Genomic DNA, 18,453 nt, shown 5'->3' on the forward strand with positions numbered 1-18,453 from the left:
TAGCAACTAAAGAGAACCTCCACAGCCAGACGCAGCAAAGCTCAGAGCTATGGTTGCCAGAGCTATGGTTGCCAGGTCCTTCCTCTCCACTGGCAAAAGGTTTTGAGGGTGTGGTTGGCCAGTTGCACATGCATGTGGCCGCTCTTGACTTGCTCATGTCACTGCTGTGTTTAGTCCCAGAAGCTCCGCATCGCAAAGGAGCCCTTTACCACTCAGACCCCTTCAAGAGGGACAGTAAGAAGTACAGGCAGGTAAATGCATTACCTGCCAATTGTAAAAATTCCAGCAGTTCTCCAGGTGAACTGATCTCTATAGCCTGGAGATCTGTTGTAATCCCAGGAGATCTCCAGCCACCACCTGAAGGATGACATACATTTACCTATACAAATTTAGCCAGGACAATCTTCATGTTCATTGTTGGGGGCGGGTTAAGTATCTATTGGGATGCGCTGCCTCGGAGGGTGGTGGAGTCCCCGTCTTTGGAGGTCTTTAAGCAGAGGCTGGATGGCCATCTGTCGGGAGTGCTTTGATTACGGGATCCTGCATGGCAGGGGATTGGGCTGGATGGCCCTTGTGGTCTCTTCCAACCTTGTGAACTTGTGGGATACCTACTTGTCAGGGATATTATAGGGGTAGTTGCTGCATTGGCAGGGGGTTGGACTAGATGACCCTGGTGGTTCCTTCCAACTCTGAGATTAAATAAAATAGCAAAAATCCCAACATGAACACATGATCACATGAAGCTGCCTTATACTGAATCAGACCCTACTTGCCTAGCCCCTTTAACTGGAGATGCCGGGGATTGAACCTGCGACCTTCTGCATGCCAAGCAGATGCTCTACCACTGAGCCACAGCCCCTCCCCTGCTTCATGTCCCATTTTGCCATTAGGGAGATGTCTTTTTGCAATCTTGTACACATGAGTTTGTTTCCCATTTCGTTTATCATGGTATCTATAGTATGATGGCTACGTTCCAGGCCAAGCACATTATTATCCAGGCATGCACAGTGAGCTGCCCCCACAGTGGGAGACTCATGTTCAAAACTTGACTAGCTTTAGAAATCCAAAGATGGATTTTCACATGCCCCAGTGCCAAAGATGTCATGCATAGAGACCATGAAGAAGAATATATTTATATACTGTATTCTCTCCACCCCTCAAAAAATAATAATTGCCAGGTATGGTTTCTTGGGTTTTACTGTCTGCTGCTTCCCACGGGGGTGTTTAGAAATGAAAGATCAGAGGCAGGAAAAGATCCCTCTCAACACTAGTGTAAATGCATATAACAGTACCCATGTAGACCCAAAAGGCCGATAGGCTATTCCGTTTCGACAGATGCACATGTACAACCTTTGGCTGCCTTGGGCCTCCTGCGCGTAAAGGCGGGATAAAGGTGGTCTAAAATAAATAAATCACCACCTCTGCTTGTTTCACTTATTTAAATTATTTATCTAGCCTTCCTTTCAAGTCCTGGAATTTCCAAGGCAACTAACCAGGACGATGCAACGCTATCTGTGCCATCCTTTGTCGAGTTTCTCCGAGGGAGGCCCATTGAAATAAACCGTCTTAGCCTGGATGGACTCCGCGTAGGACTGCATATTCACAACATTAAAAAAAAAAGCACAACTGTTAGAATGGCCCCAGAAGCATTAATTTAAAAAAGAGAGAAGCTGAATAAAGTAGATCTATTCCTAAAAGCTCAGGAGACAACATTAGGCATAAACAGCACATGAGCTATCAATACAAGAGGCACCAGGGAAGGACTCTAGTACATGCACTTGTAACGAAGTTCTACACTGAGAAGGCCCCCTATTCTAGTTGCAACCTCTGAACTTCTGAAGCGGGGGGAGCATCTTGTGAAAATCATAACCAGTGTATAGGTTTATATATTGCAGACTGTTTCAGTCGCAGCTAGTCTTCAGATATTATCCAGCCAGATCTATTGTGGGAGTCAGCATCCTATGAAAGACAAGTTGGGGGGGGGGAGAGCTCAGGGTTGCCAACTTCCAGGAAGTAGCTGGAGATCTCCTGCTATTACAACTGATCTCCATCCGGTAGAGATCAGTTCACCTGGAGAAAATGGCTGCTTTGGCAACTGGACTCTATGGCACTGAAGTCCCTCCCCTCCTCACACCTTACCCTCTTCAGGCTCCGCCCCAAAAACCTCCCGCTGGTGGTGAAGAGGGACCTGTCAACCCTAGTCTCAATACAAATGCTGGGGCAGGGAACAATTAATTCATTGCGGTCATCAACCAGCATTACAGAGTTAAAACATCATTAAAACCACAATAAGGCTGTGGCAGGGAAAGGACTGACTGTGGGACAGTTCCATTCATCTTACCCAGCCCCTTCTCCTGAATCTTATAAGCTCTTTAGGGTTTCAGCGTTTCAATTTCCCCATCTCCATTCCCCTGTTTCCCTGTTTTTAACGGACTCTTAATTTTTTCAGGCCCCTGAACACACTCGGTCCTCATCAGACCACTGGGTGTGTGGGGCGAGTCTGTTTTTAAAAAAAATATATTTTAAAAATCACATACTTAAGGAGTCCCAAAGATAGAACGTCCCAATGTGGTTTGCCAGAGGGTCCTTTTGTTGATTTTACAATCGACACTAGACCACAAGGTTTGCTGTTAAAGAGAACAAACTGGGAGGAATCCCAAGAGGGTGGGCAGATCAATGATTTGTTCATTTCCCCCAATCCAAATCCCCCTTCCTGAGTCACTAACATTACCATGGGCATTCTCCTTCTTTCCAATGGCATTCCTTCTTCCCAAGAGCATTCCCTCTTCTCAGGGGCATTCCCAAGGGTATTTCTCCCCTTTTCTGGATTCTCCACATTCTTTGCCTCTTCAAGCGTACTCTGTCTTCATCAGGCATTTCCCCCCCCCTTTCAATTAAGTTTAAAAAAGTGTTTTTTTGCGTCCCTACAAAGTCCCCTCTCCTGGATGCTCACAAACCCACCAGTACAGCTCCCATCCGGTCCATCGGTTGCAAACAGCGACCTGATCTTCTGACCGTTGGTTCAATAGTTCATCAATCTATTTGTGGGCGTTCAGCAGGTTTTTTCACTGTATTCTTTAATAACTGTGCAGGACAGCACAATTGGCTTTTTGCAACGCACGCATTCCCACAGAGCCTGAAAGAGTTCTATGATCCCCTATCCTTGCTGCGTAACTGCTCCGGTCAGCAGGCAACTGTTTAAATAGACTACCAGATCACTCAAAAATCATATAAATCAGCCATCGATAAATGCCGCTTTGCAATAAAATCCTACCTTTGGTGTTTGTCTAAGTAGTCCTTAGAGGCACTAATGGCTGCCAATCAGTCTACACCTGCAGCAATTTTGTGCATGCACAGTTTTGGGGAAACCTGACGCCAAACAGTTTGGGAGAAATCTCACCCACTTTTGCTGTCAAGTCGCAGATACCCTGGTAGGGTAAGAACATAAGAAAGGCCCTGCTGGATCAGACCATCAAGTCCAGCAGTCCGTTCACACAGTGGCCAACCAGATGCCTCTAGGAAGCCGCCAAACAAAACGACTGCAGCAGCATTGTCCTGCCTGGGTTCCACAGCACCTAATATATTAGGCATGCTCCTCTGATCCTGGAGAGAAAAGGTATGCATCATGCCTACTTTTACTAGTTGTCATGAATACCTCTCTCCTCCATGAACGTGCCCACTCCTCTCTTAAAGCCTTCCAAGTTGGCAGCCATCACCACATCCTGGGGCAGGGAGTTCCACAATTTAACCATGCTCAAGGCAAGTGATTAAGCAGAGGTGGTTTGCCATGGCCTTCCTCTGCAGAGACTTCCTTGGAGGTGTCCCTTCTAAGTACCGACCCAGCTTTGCTTCTGAGATCTGACGAGATCAGGCTGTACTATATCATTCCGCATCCCTTAATTTCATTTTGGGTTTGTACTATTTCCTTCTACCAGGGCAGCATTTTTCTCTGACCAACGGGGCTTTCGGCTGAGTAGAGGGTGATGGACAGCTCTTCCTACGGTTGCCAGGTCCCTCTTCGCCACCGGAGGGAGGTTTTTGGGGTGGAGCTTAAGGAGGGCGGGGTTTGGGAGGGGAGGGACTTCAATGCCACAGAGTTCAATTGCCAAAACGGCTATTTTCTCCAGGGGAACTGACCTCTGTTGGCTGGAGATCAGTTGTAATAGCAGGAGATCTCCAGCTAGTACCTGGAGATTGGCAACCCTAGCTCTTCCCCAGTAGGCGCTTGGCCCTTGGAGGATGCCAGAGGTTTTCCCCTTCCACTATCTGCGTCCTCGGAGGTGGTTTTTCTTTTAAAACGAGGCGCTTGAAATCACAGAAGCCAAGAGCCCCCGACTCTGCCAAAGCCCACGCATGCGGAAGAGTTCGATAGTTGTTAAAATTACAGTGTTTTGGAAAACCATCATGTTTTGAGACGTTTCTTTTCTATTGTTTCCATCAGACAGCAGGGCATAATTATTTTTATTGAACCCTTATTGGCCATAAAAACCCTGTCGCGCAAGCTCCCGTGGATAAAATTCCCAACAAGGATCTTATAACGTCGAGAGCGATAGACAATTAGGGCCCTGAAGCTAGAAGCAGCCGACGGGGGAGAAAAAAATCTTTACAAATGTTTCTTTTTAATAAAATAAGCAAAAACTGTTAACAGAGCGGCGGGATGTTCTGGCAGCGGTGGAGAATCGGCTGTCCGCAGGAGAACTGGGATGAGAACGATTGGAAAACAAGAGGACACAGACAAGGGGCTATTGCCGGGATAAAGGGATGATGGAGGAAGATGGGGGAGAGGTGTCCCACCACCGGCATTGTTCCAGGGGAAAACCAGCCAAGATCTACGACAAATGGCCAGGGTCATGACCTGCTGGCCTATGTTTATATGGCAGGATGAATAGGGGCAATTTAGATGAAGAAGAAGAAGAGGAGGAGGAGGAGGAGCAGTAGTTGGTTTTTATATGCTGACTTTCTGTACCACATAAGGGAGAATCAAACTGGCTTACCATCACCTTCCCTTCCCCTCCCCACAAAAGACACCCTGTGAGGTAGGTGGGGCTGAGAGAGCTGTAACTTGCCCAAGGCCACCCAGCTGGCTTCATGTGGAGGAGTGAGGAAACCAACCTGGTTCACCGGATTAGCCTCCACCGCTCATGTGGAGGAGTGGGGGACTCAAACCCAGTTCTCCAGATCAGAGTCCACCGCTCCAAACCACTGCTCTTAACCACTACACCACGCTGGCTCTCTTACTTTAGAACAATTAAGTTGCTTCTTTTTGATCCCCTTTGGTTGGGCAGCCAGGTGGAGTTAGAGGGGCCAGAGGTCAGTGGTAGAGCACCTTTTTGCATGCAGAAGGTCCCTGGTTCATGCCTTGGCGTCTTGAGAGAGACCTCGAGGGTCTCAGAGAGCGGGGCTGGGCAGGACGTCAGGCTGAGGAGAACTGGCAGAGCGGTCAATAATCAGAGCGGACGGGACTGGTGTCGGTGAACCTACAGCAGGGAGAGAAAGCGACTTACCTTTGCTTTGGTTGGCACTGTTAGAAACCCCCAACTCCCCCCTCAGAGAGGGGTGTCTTGCTGCGGTTCTTGCTTCCCTGCCCTCAGAGACATTGTGACTGAAACATTCACAGCCAAAGGTGATTCTCTAGGTCTGCTTTCCCCGCTCCCGGTCTGCTTTCCCTGCTCCAGGTCTGTTTTCCTCGCTCCAGGCACGCTTTCTCCACTCCAGGTCTGGTTTCCCTGCTTCAGGAATACTTCCCCCGGTCCAGGTCTGCTTCCCCCACACCAGGTTCGCTTTCCCCACTCCAGGTCGACTTTCTCCGCCCCAGGTCTGCTTTGCTCGCCCCAGGTCCGCTTTCCCCGCTCCAGGATCATTTTCCTCCTTCCAGGTCCCGTTTCTCCACTCCAGGTCCACTTCAACGAGCTATAATGCCATAGAGTCCACCTTCCATAGCGGCCCTTATCTCGAGGGTGAATGGACCTCTGTCGCCTGGAGATCAGTTGTAATAGCGGGAGATCTCCAGCCACCGCCTGGAGGTTGGCAACCCTAAGGGGAACTGATCTTTGTTGCCTGGAGATCAGTTGTCGTTTCAGGAGACCTTCAGGCCCCACCTGGCCCCTGTGTCCAGGTGTCCCCCCTTTCCCTGAATCCCTTCCCCTATGTCCTCTTTTTCAGAGGACAGTCCTGCTTTTGTCGCCACAAACATCCAGGTCCCGCTTCTCCCTAGTAAAACCAGCTGAATCGTCTGAGGATCACTGAGCTGTCCCAGACAATCCAGAACTACCCACGGCTCAAAGATCATAAGAACGGGGCCTTGGGAATGTCTCCAGCTGCAGTTAGCATCTGGGCAGCAGGCAGACCGGGCTCTACGGAGGAGCTGGACTCCTATTTCAATTACAGTACTGATGTTCACATTTGCATCTATGAATGTAAATCAGCACGTGCAAATGTTGCCCTTTAACGTGGGCTCTTGTCCTCTTGCCAGCGTGGTGTAGTGGTTAAGAGTGGTGGTTTGGAGCGGTGGAGTCTGATCAGGAGAACCGGGATTGATTCCCCACTCCTCCACATGAGCGGCGGAAGCTAATCTGGTGAACGAACTGGATTTGTTTCCCCACTCCTATGCACAAAGCCAGCTGGGTGACCTTGGGCAAGTTACAGCTCTGTTAGAGCTCTCTCAGCCCCACCTACCTGTTGTGGGTGTCTGTTGTGGGGAGGGGAAGGGAAGGAGATTGTAAGCCTGTTTGAGACTCCTTAAAAGGTAGAGAAAGTTGGCATATAAAAACCAACTCCTCCTCCTCCTCCTCCTCCTTCTGTTTCTGTGATCTGCCTTCCAATGATGGTCCTTGCTGGTCAGGTCACTAATTTTTAGAAGATGGAATCAATGTTCTCAGCTTTTTTATTCCCTGTTTTTTTTGGGGAGCAGTGGATCTATGGGGCTTTGTTTATGCCCTATTCAGGACTTGCACATGCCCTGACCTGACTGGCCCAGATGAGTCCAATCTTGTGAGATCTCGGAAGCTAAGCAGGGTCAGCCTTGGTTAGTACCTAGATGGGAGTCCACCAAGGAAGTCTTGGGTTGCTATGCAGAGGCAGGCAATGGCAAACCACCTCTGAACATGTCCTCCCTTGAAACCCTATGGAGTCACCATAATCAGCTGCAACCTAACGGCACTCTACACCACGACTTGCTTATATGTTTGCAACTAAAATTACACACCGCAAAAAAGCCCTAAAATTGCCAGCTCTGTCAGATTAAAGGGAAACGAAACCCCGTTATGCTGTCTTGCTGAAGTAGAGACCACATGAAGCTGCCTTATACTGAATCAGACCCTTGGTCCATCAAAGTCAGCACTGTCTACTCAGACTGGCAGCGGCTCTCTAGGGTCTCAGGCCGAGGTCTTTCCCATCACCTACTTGCCCGGTCCCTTTAACTGGAGATGCTGGGGATTGATCCTGGGACCTTCTCTGCATGCCAAGCAGATGCTCTACCACTGAGCCACAGCTGCTCAATCACTGATGCTCTCTCATCGAGCCACAGTCCCTCTCCCACCAACTGTGAACATAAGAACATAAGAAAGGCCATTCTGGGTCAGACCGAGGCCCATCAAGTCCAGCAGTCTGTTCACACAGTGGCCAACCGTTGCCTCGAAGAAGCCCCCAAACAAGACGACTGCGGCAGAAGCGTCCTGCCTGTGTTCCACAGCACCTAATATAACAGGCATGCTTCTCTGATCCTGGAGAGAATAGGTATGCATCATGACTAGTATTCATTTTGACTAGTAGCCATGTATACCCCTCTCCTCCATGGACATGTCCACTCCCCTCTTGAAGCCTTCCAAATTGGTAGCCATCACCACATCCTGGGGCAGGGAGTTCCACAATTTAACTATGTGTCGTGTGAAGAAATACTTCCTTTTATCAGTTTATCTGTGGGGTTAGTAATGAGTGAAGTTTACCTTCCAAGAGAGCTGCAAATTGGCTGAAAGCAAAGCGTCTTGGGGTGGAGGATATCGCTGACAGGGTATCTGATGCAGGATCTGAAGGACGGTTTCCCGTTCATTTGGGCTCTGTTTGTTTATTTATGAAGGATTTCCCCTCCAAATCTTCAGTGCCCTCTCGTTCAAAGGGAACAAAACCAGGTAGCGCTGCCCTTAGAACTGCTCCTTGGACATCAGAAGTGTGGCAAAGTGAGCCGTGAACAGCTCGGGGTGCGAGTTCGGCAGCCTTACAAAAGCGACGTCGCCCTTCCGAAGCCTTTTAGAAAGGAAAATGAATTTGCCATTAAAGAGGAAATTAGTTCCCAGAGTTCCCAGAGTTTCAGACCACTTAGGGGAAGGCTCCCTCTCCGCTCCCTCTTTGTCGTCTCCATAAACAAGAAGATGAAAATGGAGAGTCTTGTGTTTGATCACGCATCTGGCTAGAAGAAGCCCCCGACAAATTTCCAGCCTTGCGGTAAATTGGTGCGAGCCAACGATGCTAATGCAGAGAGATAATTGCCTTCGCTTCCAAACGGTTCCCTCGCTTTTCAAAATTATGAAAAGTGTGATTCATTCCTGTGTTTTATTTTCCTAAAACGGCCTGTTTATTTCTGCAAGGGAAGACGCGCTGCCTCTTGAGCGACCGGGAACAAAACAACTCTATACATGAGAGAGACATTGGAGAGGAAATGGCAAAGAGGAGGAATCCTGGTATATAAAAAAATGAAATTTGCCGGTGGTGGGGGGGAAGAGGAGGGAAATAACTTTTAATAGCAATCAGCTTCTCCCACCTTTCACGTTGTATGCAATCTGCAGGAGATTCACACTGCAAGAGGTTCTTCCGTAGCAGGGGGGAAAATGCCATTGCGTTTTGATCCAGGTGTGTGTGCTTGTTGGTCTAGGGGGTGGAGCTTGTGAAGGAGTTAAATGGTGGAACTCCCTGCCCCAGGATGTGGTGATGGCTGCCAACTTGGAAGGCTTTAAGAGGGGAGTGGACATGTTCATGGAGGATGCTAGTCATGATGCATACCTATTGTCTCGAGGATCAGAGGAGCATGCCTATTGTATTAGGTGCTGTGGAACGCAGGCAGGATGGTGCTGCTGCAGTCATCTTGTTTGTGGGCTTCCTAGAGGCACCTGGTTGGCCGTTATGTGAACAGTCTGCTGGATTTGATGGGCCTTGGTCTGACCCAGCATGGTCTTTCTTATGTTCTTATGTAAGGAGGGGGTGAACCCGGAGTTTCAACATGGCACCTGTCTTGTATATGGAAGGGCCTAGGCTTGAGCTCCTGGCTGGGAAAGGGCAGGAGAGAAATAAAATAAAAGGGGATCTTGAATAACACAGCTCAGAAAGACTCGCCTGCAGCTGTGGACTAGGATCATTCTGTAACTAGACAAGGCTTTATTATACTTTTTAATTTTTCTCCCCAAGACAATGATGCCCTCCCCTTTAGCCCCAGTGTCTGCCTGCTGATCAGCTGAGCATCTGCAGGCAAGGACTGCCATTATCATTGAGGACAGCTATGGTTTTTTCAATTAGTGCTGGCTTCCCTGTTTCCCTGTGTGTGTGTTAAGCGTGGTCAAGTCACTTCCGACTCATGGCGACCCTATGAATCAAAGTCCTCCAGAATGTCCTATCCTTAACAGCCTTGCTCAGGTCTTGCAAATTGAGGGCAGTGGCTTCCTTTATTGAGTCAATCCATCTATTGTTGGGTCTTCTCCTTTTCCTGCTGCCTTCAACTTTTCCTAGCATGGTTGTCTTTTCCAGTGACTCTTGTCTTCTCATAATGTGATCAAAATACAACAGCCTCAGTTTAATAATTTTAGCTTCTAGGGTCAATTCAGGCTTGATTTGATCTATAACCCACTGATTTGTTTTTTTGGCAGTCGACGGTATCCGTAACACTCTCCTCCAGCACCACATTTCAAAAGAACCTACTTTCTTCCTATCAACTTTCTTCATTGTCCAGCTTTCACACCCATACATAGTAATAGGAAATATGATGGCATGAATTAACTTGATCTTGGTTGCCAGTGACACATCCTTACACTCCTTCTGATTTCTTGGCTGCAGTCTCCCTTTTGGTTGATGATGGAGCCAAGGAATAGAAAACCTTGAACAATTTCAATTTCCTCATTGTCAATGTTAAAGCTGAGTAATTCTCCTGTAATCATTACTTTTGTCTTTTTGATGTTCAGCTGTAGTCCTGCTTTGGCACTTTCTCCTTTAACTTTCAGCAGTAGTCATTTCAAGTCTTTCTTATTTTCTGCCAGTAGTTTCCCTGTCCCTCCCACCCCTTAACATATTTAGCTAGTTTTAACATATTTAGCCAGAACAGTTCTGGTCACCACACTTTTAAAAAAAAAATATTGCAGAGCTTGAGAAGGTGCAGAAAAGAGCAACCCAAAAGATCAGGGGGCTAGAGCAACTGCCCTATGAGGAGCAGTTAAAATGCTTAGGGCTGTTTAGCTAGGAAAGAAGGCAGTTAAGGGGAGACATTATCGAGATCTATAAAATTATGCGTGATATGTAGAGAGGTGACAGGGAAAAGCTTTTCTCCCTCTCTCATAATACTAGAACGTGGGTTCATCTGCTGAAGGTGGAGGGTGAGAGATTCAAAACAGATAAAAGGAAGTATTTCTTCACACAATGCATAGTTAAATTGTGGAACTCCTTGCTCCAGGATGTGATGATGGCTGCCAACTTGGAAGGCTTTAAGAGGGAAGTGGACATGTTCATGGAGGAGAGGGCTATTCATGGCCACTACTCAAAATGGATACTAGTCAACATGCATACCTATTCTGTCTAGTATCAGAGGAGCATGCCCATTATATTAGGAGCTGTGGGATCCAGGCAGGATAATGCTGCTGCAGTCATCTTGCTTGTGGGCTTCCTAGAGGCACCTGGTTGGCCACTGTGTGAACAAACTGCTGGACTTGATGGACCTTGGTCTGATCCAGCATGGCCTTTCTTATGTTCTTTGTTTGATTACTAGATGGGAGACTTACTGCCGTTGACTTGCCCTTGTTGGTCCTGCATACCGTCGACACCGCTGAGTTGCGCCATTTAGGTACTTATGCACCAGCATATTCTGATTTTAGTAATTGTTATATATACAGGGCTTTTATTTTTATTATACAAATGATTTTAATGTATTTATTGAATTTAATGTGTTTAACTTTTGTCGTCTGCTGCTCTGAGAGAGTGGGGAGAGTGGGATAGAATAACAATAAAAATAAATAAAAATAAAATTGACTGGAGGTTTCCCGCCACAAGCGGGCAAATGGGAACCCAAGCCACTAGCCTCTGTGTCTTGCCCTTGGCGAAATGGACCAATAGTCTGTCTCCGCATAATGCTGCTTTTTCCGAGACTGGCCCAAACTTCCTCAAAGAGAGCATCATGACGGGTCTTGTCCCATTGCCTTTCCCTCTTACGAGAGGGTGTTCCAATAGAATCATAGAGTTGGGAGGGGAGCATACAGGCCATCTAGTACAACCAGCCACTCAATGCAGGATCAGCCTAGAGCCGTGTTGGCGAACCTATGGCACGCGTGCCACTTCCGGCACGCGTAGCCCTCTTTGCCGGCACGCGTGGGTGAGCTCCAAAAGCCTCCTGGGTCGTCTGTGCCCCTCCCTCTCTCAGCTGAGCTCCCCCCCCACCGTGCGTGCGTCGGCGGGTCAGCTTCCTGCCTCGCATGCAGGCGGCTGGCTTCTTCCTCTTCCCCCCCTCTTGCCCCGCAACAGCTGAGAGGCGGCGGGGAGGCCAGCAGCAACGAGGCGGGGCCTCCTCCTCTAGGCTCCAGCAGCAGCTCCTCCTCACCGCCTTCCTCTTCCTTGTCCCCCTCAGGCGGCTCCCAGCAGTCCAGCTCCAGGCTGCCGCCGCCATCGTCCTCCTCCTCAGGCGCCTCTCCCCCGGCCATTTTCGCCCGCCTCCTCCTCCGGGCACTCGTGGAGGGCCAGGCGGCCCCTCAACAGCCGTGCGTCCGCCGGAGAAAGGCCTGCCATCTCCCGCCGTCCTCCCCCTCTCCCCCGTTCGCGCTCGTCCCTGACTCCTGCGGTAAGCTTGTGGGGTAGCCGGAGCCACCCTCGAGTCCTCCGGCTTGGGCGTGGCTGCGTGGCCTCTGCCTTCTCCCTCCCCACCCCCTAAGGTCGCCCACAGGCTGGCGAGGCCGCAAGTGTTGGTGCGCTCACCCTCGCTCTCGCCGCCCCCTCTTCCCCTGCCCCCGACAGCAGGTGCCCAATGCCGCCGCGCCGGGGCCCAACGTCTCCGCCGTCCCACGCCGTCGCCTCGCTGCCTCCCCAGAGCTGCTGGTAAGGGGGGGGAGAACTTCAGGTGTGCATCCTGGAGCAAGTCCTGGGTGGGGCTTGAGGCCCAACCCAGGACACTTCCTTCCTTCCTTACCTCCTTTCTTCCCCAGTTCCTTCCTTCTCTTTCCTTTTCCAGTTCCTTCCTTCCTTCCTTCCTTCCTTCTTCTTTCTTTCTTTCTTTCTTTCTTTCTTTCTTTCTTTCTTTCTTTCTTTCTTTCTTTCTTTCTTTCTTTCTTTCTTTCTTTCTTTCTTTCTTTCTTTCTTTCTTCTTTCTTTCTTTCTTTCTTTCTTTCTTTCTTTCTTTCTTTCTTTCTTTCTTTCTTTCTTTCTTTCTTTCTTTCTTTCTTTCTTTCTTTCTTTCTTTCTTTCTTTCTCTGTCCCTCCCCCCTTCCTTCCTTCCTTCCTTCCTTCCTTCCTTCCTTCCTTCCTTCCTTCCTTCCTTCCTTCCTTCCTTCCTTCCCCAGTTCCTTCATTCTCTTTCCTCTCCCAGTTCCTTCCTTTCTCCATCCCTCCCCCTTCCCCTACTAGGGCTGCCAACCTCCAGGTGGTGGCTGGAGACCTGGCAACCCTAGCAATAATGTCCAGTATTCAGGTTAAATTGCTGTATTGGCACTTAGCGATAAATAAGTGGGTTTTGGGTTGCAGTTTGGGCACTCGGTCTCTAAAAGGTTCGCCATCACTGGCCTAGAGTATCCCTGACAAGTGCTTGTCCAGCCTCTGTTTAAAGACTGCCAGTGAGGGGGAGCTCACCACCTCCCTAGGTAGCTGATTCCACTGTCGAACAACTGTGACTGTAAATTGTTTTTCCTAATATCCAGCTGGTACCTTTCCACCCTCAATTTAAACCCATTATTGCGAGTCCTATCCTCTGCTGCCATCAGGAACAGCTCCCTGCCCTCCTCTGAAATGACAGCCCTTCAAATCCTTCAAGAGAGCAATCCTGTCCCCCCTTGACCTCCTCTTCTCCAGACTGAACATTCCCAACTCCCTCAGCCTTTCCTTGTAGGGCTTGGTCTCCAGGCCCCTGATCATCCTCGTCCCTCTCCTCTGAACCCTCTCGAGAAGCGTTCGCCCTCGGAGTGCAAAGAGTTGAGTTTGTCACGTGCCACGGAACCGGTTTCCACACTGCAAACAGCGAGACAGCTCAATTTGGAAAGGCGCCCTAACGGATTACGCCGGTCATCGGAGCTGTGGTCCAATCAATCGACCGTCTCGCTTCTCCGAGAGGAGGTGATGCGATGCTGGGCCGTTGTGCTTGTGTGTTCGGGCCAAGTAATCTCTGGAGCAGTAGGACCTTCCATTTACGTTCGCTGGTGTTAATTGGAACATCACCGAAGGAAAACGGAGCGACAGAAAGGGGTTTGAGGCCTGCCGGGAGATGCAGCCCTCCATCAGATGTTTGTTGACCAGTTGATAATTCCTGGTGTCAGTTTCTGTTTTGCAGGTGAGAAAAGCTGGATTGGGAATTGCTAGAGGTGGTGGCAGTGGTAAGTGTCATAAAGGGTAAAGATACGTTGAATGGCTGTTCTGTTTCTTTTTAAAGAAATATTTCAGTGGCTTCCTTCTCTTTGGTTGAAGTGTGCCTCATTTTCATTGATTCTTTAATGGTGTTTTCACATATATGCCATTTATATGCAATCAGTGTGAAATAACATTAAAAATCAGTTTAAGGGGAAAGAATTCAGCATGAGAAAAGAGAAATGGCCTACCAGTACAGCATGGTGTAGTGGTTAACAGTAGTGGACTCTAATCTGGAGAACTAGGTTTGATTCCCCACCCTGCCACATGAGTAGCAGACTAATCTGGTGAACCAGGTTGGTTTCTCCACTTCTACACATTAATAGGGTTGCCAGGTCCCCCTATCGATCGGTGGGAGGTTTTAGGGGGTGCGGCTGGGCTGGCTACATGTGCAAGCAGGCGCGCACATGCGATGACGGCACTTCTGGTTTTACTTCCAGAAGTGCCACATCTCCGCGGCTCTGGAGCGGCTGGGTGGATGGGTGGGCAATTGCCTGCCAATACCACCCACCTGGCAACCCTACACATGAAGCCTGCTGGGTGATCTTGGGCTAGTCACAGTTCCCTCAGAACTCTTTCAGCCCCTGTATTCTTTACATCTCCAACATTTATCACTGGCATCCTTATCCATTTTTGCTACCATTACCGGCGTTGTATACCACCTATAAAACATTTTGTACATATTTTCTCTAATACTGCCTGCTATTGAAAACTTAAATTCCTTCTGCCATAGTCTTTCCCATCCTTCTAAATGTATGGTGTGTCCCAAATCCTTAAAAGGTAGAGAAAATCGGGGTATAAAAACCAGCTCATTTTCTTCTTATCCCACCCTATGTGCTCTAAGGAGCACAAGGTAGCATTTATGGTGCTCCCTTGCTCTAATATACCCTAATGACAACCCTGTGAGGTGGATTAGGGGTGAGTGAGAGTGAATAGCTCCAGGTTACCTAGTGGGTTTTGTGAGGAGATATGAACCCAGGTCCTGTTCTGACATGCTAACCGTTACTCCCTGCTGGAGGTGCAATGAGACTCACGCGGAAGAAATGAAATCATAGAATCATAGAGTTGGAAGGGACCACCAGGGTCATCTAGTCCAACCCCCTGCACAATGCAGGAAATTCACAACTACCTCCCCCACACACACCCTAGTGATCCCTCCTCCATGCCCAGAAGATGCCTAAGATGCCCTGCCTCTCATGATCTGCCTAAGGTCATAGAATCAGCATTGCTGACAGATGGCCATCTAGCCTCTTCATAAAAACCTCCAGGAAAGGAGAGCTTACCACCCCCAGAGGAAGCCTGTTCCACTGACGAACTGATAGAAAGTTCTTCCTAATGTCTAGATGGAAACTCTTGATTTAATTTCAACCTGTTGGTTCTGGTCCGACGTTCTGGGGCAACAGAAAACAGCTTGGCACCATTCTCTATATGACAGCCCTTCACGTACTTGAAGATGGTTATCATATCACCTCTCCATCATCTCCTCTCCAGGCTAAACATACCCAGCTCCTTCAACCTTTCCTCATAGGACTTGCTCTCCAGACCCCTCACCATCTTCATTGCCCTCTTCCTAACTCACATATTTTATTCCACCTTGTCCTTCGGTTTTGCTCTGGTACGTTTAACTTAATCCCAGGATGTGGTGATGGCTGCCAACTTGGAAGGCTTGAAGAGGGGAGTGGACATGTCCATGGAGGATAGGGTTATCCATGGCTACTAGTAAAAATGGATACTAGTATACCTATTCTCTCCAGTACCAGAGGAGTATGCCTAATATTAGGGGCCTTGGAACACAGGCAGGATGGTGCTGCTGCAGTCGTCTTGTTTGTGAGCTTCCTTGAAGCACCTGGTTGGCCACTGTGTGAACAGACTGCTGGAGTTGATAAGAACATAAGTAAAGCCCTGCTGGATCAGACCAAGGCCCATCAAGTCCAGCAGTCTGTTCACATAGTTGCCAACCCGGTGCCTCTAGGAAGCCCACAAACACAATTGCAGCAGCATTGTCCTGCCTGTGTTCAACAACACCTCATATAATAGGCCTGCTCCTTTGATCCTGGGGAGAGATAGGCCTTGGTCTGACTGAGCATGGTTTTTCTTATGTTCTTAGCCCAATCCCCTGCTCAATGCAGGATCAGCCTAGGGCATCTCTGACAAGTGTTTTTCCAGCCGCTGCTTAAAGACTGCCAGTGGTTGGATCCTACCTCAAAACCCAGGGCCTCTACACACCCTTGTAAAGGCACAACCTGCAGCGAGTCCATATACTTATCCGCCCCCTCGCACTCCAGTGGAGCCTTTTCCTCCTTGGAGCGGAGGAGTCTGATCTGGAGAACCGGGTTTGATTTCCCACTCCTCCACATGAGCAGTGGATGCTAATCTGGTGAACTGGATTTGTTTCCCCACTCCTACACATAAAGCCAGCTGGGTGACTGAGGGCTAGTCACAGCTCTCTCAGCCCCATGTCTGTTGTGGGGAGGGGAAGGGAAGGTCATTGTAAGCCAGTTTGATTCTCCCTTAAGTGGCAGAGAAAGTCGGCATATAAAAACCAACTCTCCTCCTCCTCCTCCTCCTCCTCCTCCTCCCTCTTCTGCTCCTTCTCCTTCTTCTTCTTCTTATCCTGCCATCTTCAGCGGAGCCCAGATGGAGCAACCAGGGGAAAATCACCTCCCGTGGCGAACGTTAAGGGCGAACTGGGCTGCCGGTTTGCACCTTGGTTCCTGGAGCCGGGCCAAGGCTGCCGTGAGCACAAAAGGATTCATCACTCTCCAGCTGTCCGCAGACAGCAAACGGAGCTGAGCATTTGACAGGGAGAAATAATTGCTTTGCCAGCCTCTCCGGAGCAGCGGTTCGGAGTCAAAAAAAGAAAAGGGAACAGGGGACCCGACATCCCACCTCCCCAGGGAAGGACTTCTTCACTGCGGCCCCTCCTCCGAGGCGGTCAGGAAGAGCTGCTCTGCCTGATGCGAGCCATATGGCGCTCGGGTGGAAGGGGTAAGATCAACAGATGGCATTCCTTCGGAACGCACCCTTCTCGATACGCTTGGCATCTTTTCGTCGACATACTTCGTGACATTTTTTTTTAAAACAACAACCTTCTAAAAAGAGCCCTGGTTTGGCTTTTCTCCCAGACCTAGAAATCCTCACCTAGACGCAGCCAGGTATCGCTTTTTGATTTGCGTTTAAATCTCACCTTCCAATGGAAATTGGTGGGAGCGTACGTGGTAGGGTTGCCAGGTCCCTCTTTGCCACTGGCGGGAGGTTTTGGGGGTGGAGCCTGAGGAGGGCGGGATTTTGGGAGGGGCTTATTGTTGTTGTTGTTGTTGTTATTTATTGAACTTATACCAACTTGCTCTTATAAAATATCCGCACCAAGGTGGTTGGCCAAAGACGGAATCAGAAAGCCAAAACCTCCAAAAGGCCCGCCGGCCCAAGGCCAAGGGGAAGCAGCAACAATGGGGATGGAGAAGGAACAAAAAGGGAAGAAGAAGAAGAAGGAGAGAAGAAGAAGAGTTATTTTTATATGCTGACTCTCTATCACTTAAGGGAGAATCAGACTGGCTTACAATCACCTTCCCTTCCCCTCCCCACAAAAGACACCCTGTGAGGTAGGTGGGGCTGAGAGAGTGTGACTAGCCCAAGGTCACCCAGCAGGCTTCATATGGAGACGTGGGGAAACCAACCCAGTTCACCAGATTACAGTCTACCGCTCATGTGGAGGAGGGGGGAATCAAACCCGGTCCTCCAGATTCGAGTCCACCACTCTTAACCACCGCACCACGCTGGCTGTCAGGAAAACACAAGGAAGGGTAGAAAGAAAGGAAGATCAGACCAATGTGTCCTCTAACCCATAATTGTGTTTTCCAGATACCTCTGGGTAAGCTCACAAAAGCAGGGAATAGTAGAGGGGGCTCCCCTGTGTTCACTATCTGGAACGGAGCGGTAGACTGGCTCTTTATTTATTTATTTATTTATTTATTTATTTATTTATTTATTTATTTATTTATTTATTTTATTCGTTTTACAAAATGTATACCCTACATTTCTGCCCCTCACAAGGGCCACCAAGGTAGCTAACCCATTAAAACATGCCTAGTCAAAGCACATTTTTAAATCGTTCCAACCTACCAAGCAACAACAGCCACACATCATTAAAGAAAAATTAAAACCAGAGCTAAAAATATGCAAAGACGTTAAAAAAAGAACAATTTAAAACGATTCTAACATTGGGCGGGGAGGAGGGATGACTGAGGGAACGTCAAACGAAACACGAACGTCTCCACCTACTGGTGGAAGATGGCAACGGAAGAAAACAGACAGATCTCTGTGGGGAGAGAGTTCCAGAACTGTGGTGCCACCACCAAAAAGGCTCTCTCCTGAGCTGCCACCCGCCTAATCTTAGAAGGTGGTGGGCACCCAAAACAGGGCCTCGGAAGATGACTGCAGTGACAGGGTGGGTTCATATGAGAGTAGGTGGCCCTTGATGTATTTATTTATTTATTTATTTATTTATTTATTATTTACATTTATATCCTGCCCTCATTCCCGACAAGCCGGACTCAGGGCGGCTCACAACACAATATAAAAAAATTGAATTGAGATCTATATTAAAACATCTCTATTAAAACATTAAAAACCAACTCTTCTTCTTCTTCTTCTTCTTCTTCT

The sequence above is a fragment of the Euleptes europaea genome, chromosome 7, assembly GCF_029931775.1.
Source record: "Euleptes europaea isolate rEulEur1 chromosome 7, rEulEur1.hap1, whole genome shotgun sequence".
Lineage (NCBI taxonomy): Eukaryota > Metazoa > Chordata > Lepidosauria > Squamata > Sphaerodactylidae > Euleptes > Euleptes europaea.